Genomic DNA, 10141 nt, shown 5'->3' on the forward strand with positions numbered 1-10141 from the left:
TCCAAAGACATGCTGGTAGGTTAATTGTCTCCTGTCCTAATTGGCCTAAGTATATGTATGTATGAATGGGAGTTAGAAACCTTAGACTATAGGCTCCTTGAGTACAGGGACTGATGTGAATGTACAATATATATATGTAAAGCACTGTGTAAACGGAAGTGCTATATAAGTACCTGTAATAAATAAGCTGATCTCTGTGGGAAAAAAATCATCTTGGGGCAAAAAAATTTTTTTTGCGACCCCCCACAATCTCAAGGCTTAAACGAGAATTTAACCCTTGCAATTCATTGGGTAGCCCCACAGTAAAGGAGGATTTTTTTCCCTTCCCCCTTAAATTACTTTTCCATTTCAATCTGAAGACGCTGTAATTTTCTAAAACTGTCAAAGCAATATGGCAAATTGAGAACTGTAATTTCCTGCTTGTGTGATTGGCTCACTGATTTTCTCTGAAATCTGCACTAAGATACAAATACAATTTTAAGCATCCTCTGCAATGGAAATTACGTTTTTGGTGAGATACTCCCTAAGGGTTAACTACTTCTAAAGGGATGCAGACCCTGCACCTTTCCTCATTAGAGTGCTGAAAATTCACTAGGGTGTTATAATAAACTAGACCCTCCCATTCAGAAATCAGGCTGGGTTCACACTATTGCGAATTGGATGCGGGATCTGCGCATCCAATTCGCAATAGCAGGAGATTGTTACCGGCTCTCTATGGAGCGGGTTCACATATCTCTACTCCGCTGCAAATTTGCACAGGAGCCCTGTGCATCTTTTGGTCCATTTCAGGTCCGAATTCAGCCCAAAAATCAGCCTGAAATCGGACCTGAAACAGTGAACCAGGACGCACAGGACCCCTGCTGTGAGCCTCATCAGCATGCAGTGTGAATCCAGCCTTAGTCTTGAAAGGACTTAGGCTGGGTTCACACGTGACCGGCTGCAGGTTTGTGTTCACCGGTTCAGGTGCGATTCAGGACCAAATTTCCCTGAATTCGCACCTGAACCGGACACAAAAATGGACCCTTTTCAAAACTGCACCGCGGCCACCTCCAACATGTGTGAACCGGCTCCATTAAGAGCTGGTCACATTCACATGTCATGCTAATTGGATACAGTCTCAAATGCATTCAATTTGCATATATATGAACCCAGCCTAAGTGGAACAGCTTTTTCATCAGAACAGAAAAAAGTAGGACTCTGCTACAAAGTTTGTTAAAATCTCTTTTTCTTAACATAAGTAGGGTTGAACTCCAGGATATTAAAAAAAATGTCCTTGCAGTATCCCCCCCCCACCCACCCACCCACACACACACACACACACACTGCAAGGGTTAAAGGCTTCTTAAAACTAAATTCCGGGTTTGATTGCAAAAAAAAAAAAAAAATTTGCGTTGGGGTCCTCCTTGCACTACAAGGGTAAGTGGTCATTATTTCTAGAGGTTATATTACTTACTGTACTCCCTGATCCAGCTAGCTTCAGCACTGTCCTCTTCTCCTTGGTGCTCTGGAGCATGGGTGGTCCATCAGCATCATCACATACAATGCAGGGCTATTGAGCCTACATTTTTTGTGGAAGAGAGCATGAAACTGTGGCTAAGAGCGTCTTTGAGGGTCAGTAGCACTGGACCAGCATGGATGGAGGAAACCTGCTGGAGCCAGGAATAAGGTAAGTATTACTCTTATTCATTAAACCCCTGCCGTAAGGGGCCCCCAATGTAAAGGCTTTTTTTTTCAGCCCAGAGTTCAGCTTTAACCAAAGTGGAATTCCCTTTTAATTATCAAAGAAGCAGGATGAAAAAGTGCTAACAGAGGTACCTAAGTAGCACCAATTCAGATCATCCTATCAACACGGTAAAGAATACAGTACATAACTTGAGATGACAAATATATTTGCTGGGGGGGCTATCTGTGTTTTGCAAAGGGCTTTCAATCCCAATGAATAGCTCAGTGTCAGCACATTGTATATTTTCCTCCATTCCATGTTATGAGTGAGTGTAAATAAATCAGCATCTGCAGGCAGGAACGCTCTAGCACCTTATGTGCTATTCAGAAAATGTTAATAGACCACTCTGCTACCTTCCAAAGATGTTTGAACTGAAAACACAAGGGGAGATTTGAAAATCCCACAGGGTAAAAAATAAGCAGTCAATGACAGGACTGCTGATATTTATCAATTCCCTTCATCGCTTTCCTGACATTCCCTATAATGACTTTAGGAGTTAAACTACTTGAAGGAAGGCTAGCTCCATCTGAAGGGCACACTCCAGAACTTCAGAGCTTCTACAACTACTATACAAGTAATGGGCAGGGGGCTCTGCCATGCACTGACTCTATCAACCTCTTCCAGAATCCATAACAGATGACCAATATTCAAACAGCTGGTCAAGGATTCAAAGTATCACATAAACTACAATCCTAAAGACATAAACAAGTATATTCCTATTTCATTAAATTGTTATAAAACTGTAAATCTGCACAAGCAATGGGCACGGGGCTCTGCCATGCAGTGGCTGTATTAACCTCTTCCATACTAGATGATCAATACTTACACAGCTGCTTAAGAATCCAAACTGCAAGCACAAAATAAATTGAAATCCTAAAGACATAAATACTGTATTTATACTCCACTTTCAGTAAACAGTTCATAGACTGTAAATCTGCAAGAAATGGATAAGCACCACTGCCATGCATGTGCTCTATTAACCTCTTCCATACTAGATGATCAATAGTTACACAGCTGGTCAAGGATCCAAACTACAAGCACAAAATAAGCTGAAACCCCAAAACCATAAACATTAATATTGCATAAACTGTAAATCTGCACAAGCAATGGGCAATCAGCTCTGCCATGCACTGACTCTATTAACCTCTTCCATACCAGATGATCAATAGTTACACAGCTGCTTGAGAATCCAAACTGCAAGTGGAAAATCAATTAAAACAATAAAGACCTAAATACGGTATTTACTGTATATTCAACTTTCAGTAAATAGTTCATAGACTGTAAATCTGCACAAGCAATGAATAAGCACCACTGCCATGCTATGGCTCTATTAACCCCTTCTATACCAGCTGATCAATACAGCTGGTCAAAGTTCCCAAACTACTAGCACAAATTAACCTGCAATCCCAAAGACTATATTTATATTAGGAAATAATTATACTGATATTACTTTTTCAGTAAATAGTAATTTAACTGTACATCTGCACATGCAATGGGCACTGCCTCTATTAACCTCTTCTACACCAGATGATCAACAGTTATACAACTGCTCAAGGATCCAAACTACAGGCACAACAACAAACACTCAGATACATAAACAATGATATCCAATTTGAATTAATACTTATTAAACTGTAAGTCTGCACAAGTAATGGGCACAGAAATCTGCATGCAGTGGATCTATTAACCTCTTCCATACAAGATGATCAATACAGCTGGTCAAGGATCCTAAACTACATGCACAAAAATAAATTGCAACTCCAAAGTCATACATATTTATATTGCATGATCAGTAAATAGTTATTATACTGTAAATCTGGAGTTCCGCCATGCACTGGCTCCATTAACCCTTTCTACACCAGATGATCAATAGTTTTAAAGCTGGCCAACAATCCAAATTACAAGCACAAACTAAACTGTAAACCTAAATACATAACCATTTGTATTCCATTTTAATTAATAAATAGTTATTAAGCTGTAATTCTGCACAAGCAATGAACAAGGAGTGCTGCCATGCACTGGCTCTCTTAACCCTTTGCATACCAGGTAATCAATTGTTACACAGCTGGTCAAGGATCCATTCTATGGGCAAAAAATAAACTGACACCCCAAAAACATAAACATTAATATCAAATTTGCATTAGCTATTAAACTGTAAATCTGCACAAGCAATGGCCAAGAATTTCTGCCATGCAGTGGCTTTTTTAACCCTTTGCATACCAGATGATCAGTAGCTACACAGCTGGTCAAGGATCCATTCCACAAGCATAAAATAAACTGAAACCCCAAAAACATAAACATTCATATTCCATTTTTAAGTTATTATCAAACTGTAAATCTGCACAAGCAATGAGCCCTGCCATTCACTGACTCTATTAATCTCTTCCATGCCAGATGATCAATAGTTACACAGCTGGTCAATGATCCAAACTACAAGCACAGAGTAAACTGAAAACCCCAAAGACATAAATATTTATATTCCATTTTAAGCAAATAGTTACACTGTAAATGATATTTATAAACATGTATCTGCTGTAAGTACATAAACAATGTAGCAAAGCTGGAAAAGAGTCATGTGACATCCTAGAGTCTGCAGTGACAGATCCTGACAGCTCACCTCCCTAGAACTTGCTCCCACGTCTACTCCACATCAATCTCTATGGATCAGCTGAATGGAGAAGACAATGTCCAGAAATTGAACAGAGAGGTGATATGGAGTGTTCAGATCTTCATGACCTCTTGTGATCCCCCTGGGTCTGCCTGAGAGAAGAGGGCACCATGATGATGATGATGATGATGATAAGTGTGTGGCTTTGCTGTAACCAACAGCAGGAGACCTGATCAGCTCCTGGAATACAGCTGAGAGCTGCCTGCCTTCCCAATGCACCAGTCAAGCGGCTGAATGAAAATGCAACAGGTCTGTAAGAAGTGTCAGAGCAAGAGCAGAGAGCCGCCGGCTGGCACCACCTACTGGGCGTCCTGGAGAAGTGCAGGGAGGCACTGCTTTAAGGGCTCCCTATGGAAAAGGAGCTGAGAGCAGACAGACATACTCCTGTAATACAGTAGCTGAAGCCAAAATAAGAAAAAAAAAAAAAAAAGCAGGGTTCCTGGTAGCTCTTAGACTTTAAGAGGCCCAGGGGCAACTTGATCTGAAGGATTTCCATCTTAGCTTCTTTAAATTTTTCAATTTTATCCTCTAGCTGACAGAAGGGGTAGCACAAAATGAGTCCCAGGTAATACATTATATATAATGAATATTGGATACCGGGACAGAATAACTGCAGGGAACATTCTCCGCTTACCTTACCTAATACATTTACCTAAGTAAGCATGCAATTTTTATTTATTTTTAATTAATTTTTACATCATTATCCTATTTTTTATTATGATTATTATTATTTTTTTTACCCTTTTTTTTTCCTGCACCCTTTTGGCAACAGAGGCAGAGCCTGCATAAGCATTAATACTGCAATGATTTCTAAGAGAAAGAATATGCTTATCTAGTGCAAATCAATCTTGGATTTCTTTTTTTCTGCAACTGCAGACACACAAAATACCCTGGCAGCAGCGTTCATGATGGACTACAGTGGGGATAGCCTATTTAGAGGTAACTCAATGAGAAGGGAGATTGCAGTAGTCAAGGCCAGAGATGACCAATAATTTTTGACACCATTATTTTATTTATTTTTATTATTTATTTATTTATTGTATTAACTAATTGTATTTTTCCAGCACCATTTCAGCAACGCAGACAGGGCCTGTATAAGCCTACCTTACCTAATCCATATTTACTAAAGTAAGCATATATTTTGATTTTGTTTTTTTTTTTATCTTTATTTCATTTATTATTATTATTATTATTATTATTTAATCCTTTTTCCCTGCACTTTTTTGGCAAGAGAGGCAAGGCCTGTATAAGCATTATTACCACAATGATTTCTAATAGAAGGCAATGTAGGTTTAGCTAGTGTGAATCATTCATGGACTTCTTTCTTTTTCTGGAATTGCAAACACAAAGAAATACCTATTCCTCTTGTAATAAATTGCATTGTAGATGTACTGTCTCTCGTCACCCATCAGAGGAACACATCAAAACACAAAGATATAAGATTATTAGGGCGCAGTCTAGTATACCTTATCAAATCACAGCAGTGGCGGCTGGTACTCAAAATTTTTTGGGGGGCGCAAACAAACTGAAAATTGTGAACCCCCCCATCAATTGCAGCCTCACTGTGCCCATCAAATGCAGCCATTGTGCCCATCAAATGCAGCCACTGTGCCCATCATATGCAGCCACTGTGCCCATCAAATGCAGCCACTGTGCCTATCAAATACAGCCGGCAAGGCACAGGTGGAAAACAACCCACAACGGCGTCCCTAGGGGGTGCCAGAGGGGGCCCTGACCCCCCAACATTATGCTGTGCCCCACCATGTGCCCCCCCCCCCCCCCCCCAATTAAAAAAAAATATTTTTTTTTTTTTTTACAAAAAGGCAATGTCTAAAAGGTAGAGCGTCTCCAGTCGGCTCCTGCGAGTTATTCCTCCCCCCCTCCCTCTGCTCGCTGACACTGCATAATGCGAGTGCTCACCCAACCATGACCGCCCGATCTGCTCCTTCCCCTGCATCCTCATTGGCAAGGAGAAGAGCGAGTTGCAGGAAGGACTCCACCAGGACTCTCAGTTACTGAAAAAACAGGCTGATTTCTCCCGTCCTTAGGACAGGAGAACCAGCCTGTAAATTCCAAGAGATGCCAGACCAGCACTGTCAATAGCAGGAGCAGGACAGTAAGAGGAGGCTGGGGAACCCCACAGTGGCAGAACACCAGGGCATGGAGGCAAGACAACCTTTGCAATCCTGATAGCTCTCCCACTGCTTTGGACCCTTATATTTTCTTGGTATGCTGGTGACATGTTTCTCTCGTTTTCTGCCACCCTGGGGGGCCCCAATACAGTAGGAAGGGAGCTCACTGCAGAACATGTGAAAGGGCCATTGTGAGATCGTAGTAAAGGGCCCCAGGATATATATATATATATATATATATATATATATATAATTGCATTTTATAGTTGCCCCCCTACTTTTGTCCCTGTCCCCCCATGTGCCCCCCCTAAATATGAAAGCTGGAGACGCCACTGCCCCCCCCCGGTCTGCACTCAGCCCTCCACGGTCCCCCCGCGGCTCTAATGATGTGGTTTGAGAAAAAAAACCTCATAGAAACCTATGATTCCGGTGCCCCACATGCATCCCCTCATGCAAACTAGGGGGGCGGTGCCCCTGCACCCCTTATGGACTGGCCGCTCCTGCCAGAGTGTATAGGAAGTTTATCTCACAAGATTTGTGCACTTGTTGAACAGATATAAAAAAATGCTATCAATGGTATAACAGACCAAAAGGGTAGCAAGTAAGAGTTTACACTTTATTTGAAAGGTTAAATGTTGTAAAAACTTTTAAGAGTTAAAAAGTACATTTTATACAGTGATCTATACGTGAAACTAAAAAGAGGGACTAAAGAAGATAAAAGAGTGACAGCATTTTTTAGTTTAAATTGATGAACAGTTGAGAAGTAGGTCAATCTTGAATAATAATAACATTAATAACGATTATAATAATAAAAGGTTAAAAATCAGCAGATTGCCAATGGGAATTTTATTCTTGCATTTTCTGTTAGAAGAGGGGAATCCCAATCCAAGTGTTTCCCATGATAGCAGTTTATTTTAGTATTCTGAGTATGCTTATGTTACTATTTCAAAATTGAATTCAAAACATTTCTATTTTTTACTGTTTTGAAAAAGCAAACACAAAAAAGGAGTTATGACTAAATCATGATGCTGTCAATGATAGAGTTTTTGAAGTGGCGATCAACCAAAAAATAATAAAACAAACTTCCAATTATGTTTTTCATGTGTGTTCCAAGAATCTGTTTACTTGCTTTTAAGGGCCTATTCACACCAGAATGTGAACTCTAGGGGCTCCTTTAGACTTGCGGCTGGGTGGCAATAAAAATGTGTGGTTGAGCTGTGTTTGTAGTGCCCCAACCGCCCCCCTTTAAGCTGCAAAGGTGGTGGAATGTGGGTGTTCATATGCCGTGGTTGCAATGCTTAACTAAATGCCTCCGGCAAAAGCTATAGCTTCTGTCACTTTCGGTGGGCAGTAAACCCACCGAACACGACCTATCCATGTGAATAGGAAAGTGTCACATATGCCCCGCAATCAGAGGCCCACTGGTGCGATTAAAATTGGCAGCGAGGAGGCATCACATTGCCTCTTCACCGCTTGTCAAAAGCCTCTGAAAAGCAATCCAGATGCATGCGCTGCGTTTTTCTGTTGTGTTTCCACAGGCTGTGTCGCATTTTTAGGTGAATTGCATTATGTTTTTTAGTGCATTACAGGGTTTTTGTTTACCTACTATACCGTGACTATGTCTTATTTCTTGTAAAGGTCATATTCTTCTTCTATGGGCTTCTCTTTGTTTGTCCAGTAAAGAATCCCTATGGAGTATCTCCTTGGTTCACCTTGTTTGGTCTGACAAAAAGAGACATGGCTGAGAGTGGAGCCTTTGCACTCCAAACAAATTGCAAAGCGAGATAAGGCTATATTCTGCATAGGCGGTTTGCCCTGGTGCGAATGGAAGTGGCAGGAATCTGCTGACTCCTGCTTCTGTTTTTGACACCTGTGCTGCTAACTAGCTGCGGCTGCCAGCAACCTGTCATTAAAGTTTATGGCCACAGTTATTCGTGGCTGTTCACACAGCCAGTGATTCCTGCTGTGATTACTGTTGGTTGCGAACAAAGAGCATCCAACAGTGATTACTGCAGGTAAACACTGGCTGTGCGAACAGCCACGAATAGCTGCGGCCGCTGGCAATCTGTCATTAAAGTGTACAGGTAGGCAGCCACAGTTAGCCACTCACAGGTCTCAAAAACAGTAGCAGCAATCAGCAGACTCCTGTAACTGCCATTTGCACCTTTTTTCCATATCTTCTGATGCAGCGCTCCTCTGTATGTCGTACAGGGCTGACAAAAGGGCTAACTTCCATAGAGCAGTAACATCACCTACTGGCATCCACTGCTCTAAACTTGGGGGGCAATGGTAAAGCAGCATTTAAAACGTGGGATATGGTATATCCTAAACTTGTATTTAAAGAGTAACTCCACTTTTGTTGAGAAAAAAAACTTTCCCCTCTGGGTGATCTATTAGGTACAGTGTGAGGATTTTAACAAGCTTTGTTGCAGATTCCTACCTTTTGTTATTTTGAAGAAATCCCTGTGTGTTTTTCTATGTCCATGTGGTAAGTGAATCTAATGGGAGTGGTTTCATAATTATCAACCATCTGCTGCACCTGCAGAGCTCTAATAAGGAAAGTGGCAGGGTCTACATCCCTTTAGACGTGATTTCCTATTGGGAGTATCTCACCAAAAATAACATATTATAACAATATCTGACTTGTATCTTAGTGCAGACTTCTGGGAAAATCAGTGAGCCAATCACACAAGCAGAAAATTATGTTCCTGGGGGTGTTCTGTATACATTCTGTGTACAGAAAACCTCCAGGTTGTCGTATTGCATTGCATTTTACAGGAAATTACAGAGCTGCAGATTGGAAAGGAAAGGTAATTTTTAATAACATTCAACTACAGTATGACTTGAGTCGCAATTGTATACGCTATATTATTTAATTTTTTTATTTGCTATCCCCCCCCCCCCGCGAAAGTGGAGTTACCCTTTAAAGGGGTTGTAAACCTTCCTGTTTTTTCACCTTAATGCATCCTACCTATTCGCGGCAATCCGGCGCATGCGCACTGGCGCACGCCCAACGTGACCCTTAGGCTGGCCTATAAAAGTGGCCCTGGTGCTCAGACAAATTTCTGGTTCGTCTTCAGCTTTCTGTTGTACCTTGATCCTGTTTCTTATACCTGATTGCCTGCCATGACCCGGATTTATCTTGACTCTTCTGCTCTTCTCCTGGACCCGACCCTCGGCCTGTTTAACGGATTCCGCTTGTCTCCTGTGTTTGACCCTTGGCCTGTGACCCAGACCTGCCTCCTGTCTCCTTGCCCTTGAACCTCTGCTTGTGACCTAGACTTGCCTTGTGTCTCCCAGACACCATACCTCAGCCTGTGTTTGAATATCCAGATCTTCTGTGTTTGACCCTCAGCCTGGTTCTGGACTTTCTGTTTACCTTACTCCAGTAAGCCATCCCATCTGCCAGTCTCTGCACAGCTGCTCATCCCTGCAAGGACTACCATACAAGTCTTCTCCTGCCTGCTGGGTAGCCTGTGCCTCTTTGTGCCTTCCACTTCCTGTTCCACCTCCAGGGGGCGGACTGCACTTAGTCGCAAGGGTGAACCACTCTCGGAATTTCGGCCTCGGTAAGTACTTTCCTGACAACCTGTCAGTGACCGGCCTCCCCAGCCCCCG

The 10141-nt window shown here is 41.8% G+C and overlaps 1 protein-coding gene across 2 annotated transcripts in view; it reads right to left on the bottom strand.

The window, feature by feature from the left end:
• Positions 1–4645, bottom strand: part of ADAMTSL3 (ADAMTS like 3) — a 754066-nt gene extending 749421 nt beyond the window's left edge. For both annotated transcript variants that reach the window (XM_073618577.1, XM_073618575.1), the window contains exon 1: positions 4341–4645. The gene's annotated coding sequence lies outside the window, so the exon portion shown is untranslated. The remainder of the gene's footprint in view (positions 1–4340) is intronic.
• Between the last annotated feature and the right edge of the window lie 5496 nt (positions 4646–10141).

Source organism: Aquarana catesbeiana, linkage group LG03, assembly GCF_042186555.1.
Source record: "Aquarana catesbeiana isolate 2022-GZ linkage group LG03, ASM4218655v1, whole genome shotgun sequence".
NCBI classification, from domain to species: Eukaryota; Metazoa; Chordata; class Amphibia; order Anura; family Ranidae; genus Aquarana; species Aquarana catesbeiana.